The sequence below is a fragment of the Triticum dicoccoides genome, chromosome 2B (assembly GCF_002162155.2).
Source record: "Triticum dicoccoides isolate Atlit2015 ecotype Zavitan chromosome 2B, WEW_v2.0, whole genome shotgun sequence".
Taxonomy (NCBI): Eukaryota; Viridiplantae; Streptophyta; class Magnoliopsida; order Poales; family Poaceae; genus Triticum; species Triticum dicoccoides.
In genome coordinates this window covers 476,026,557-476,028,143 of record NC_041383.1, presented here as the reverse complement: position 1 = coordinate 476,028,143, position 1,587 = coordinate 476,026,557, and positions in this window count along the sequence as shown.

The following is a 1,587-nucleotide window of genomic DNA, read 5'->3' as shown; positions in this document are numbered from 1 at the left end:
GCATATAAAAGCATCCAATGTTAATAATATAATAGCATGAAACAATCAAAAATTATAGATACATTGGAGACGTATTAGCATGCCCAAGCTTAATTCATGCTCGTCCTCGAGTAGGTAAATGATAGAAACATAATTTTGATGTTGAATGCTACCTAACATGTGTATCATGTAATCTCTCTATGGTATAATTATTAAGAAACCATGAAGTAGCAATACCAACACAATAATATCCATGAATATAAGAAACATAATCATTACTTTTTCAAAATATACGATCATTAATGAATGTTAACCCTACTCAATTTATCATGTTAGCATGGCATGACTCCGCCTTTACCGCATAAATATAAATCATGAGCACCCCACTGTCAAAACTAGCAATTGGATCGTACTTCTAATGCGCTTTAGCATTTTCATCCCCACCCAATACATGAGCGTGAACTATGGATATAGCACTATAAGTGCCATAGAATGCGGTGATAAAGATCAATAAGGGAAGTCAAAAAGGAGGAAAGTCTCGCATCAATGCGGCGAAAATGGAGAGGCCCATTGATGTCTACTACACAACTTACTCTTGTGGACTCGTGTTGGGCCTCCAAGCGCAGAGTTTTGTAGGACAGTAGTAGTTTTCTCTCAAGTGGATGACCTAAGGTTTATCAATCTGTGGGAGGCGAAGGATGAAGATAGTCTCTCTCAAACAACCCTGCAATCAAATACAAGAAATCGCTTGTGTCCCCAACACACCCAATACAATGGCAAATTGTATACGTGCACTAGTTCGGCAAAGAGATGGTGATACAAGTGTAGTATGGATACTAGATATAAGTTTTTATAATCTGAAAAATATAAAAACAGCAAGGTAGCAAGTAACAAAATGTAGCACAAATGGTATTGCAATGCTTAGAAACAAGGCCTAGGGTTCATACTTCACCAGTGCAATCTCCCAATAGTGCTAACATAATTGAATCATATAAAAATCCCTCAATGTGCGACAAGGATTCACTCCAAAGTTCTTATCTAGTAGACAACATAAGATGAAGTTGTTTGTAGGGTACGAAACCACCTCAAAGGAATCCTTTCTGATCAATCTATTGAGCTATTCCTATAAGTGTCACAAATAGCCCTAGAGTTCGTACTAAAATAACACCATATGATACACATCAACCAACTCCAATGTCACCTAGATACTCCAATGTCACCACAAGCATCCGTGAGTTGATTATTCAATATGTATCAAACAACTTCAGATTCATAATATTCAATCCAACACAAAGAACTTCAAAGAGTGCCCCAAGATTTCTACCGGAGAAAGTAGGACGAAAACGTGCATCAACCCCTATGCATATATTACCCTAATGTCACCTCAGGAATCAACGAGTTGAGTGCCAAAACATACATCAAGTGAATCAATATAATACCCCATTGTCACCATGGGTATTAATGTGCTAGACATACATCAAGTGTTCTCAAATCCATAAAAATATTCAATCCGATAATAGTGAATCCTCAGAGGTAAAAACTCAATTCACCACGACAAGATAGAGAGGGAGAAACACCATATGATCCAACTATATTAACAAAGCTCGC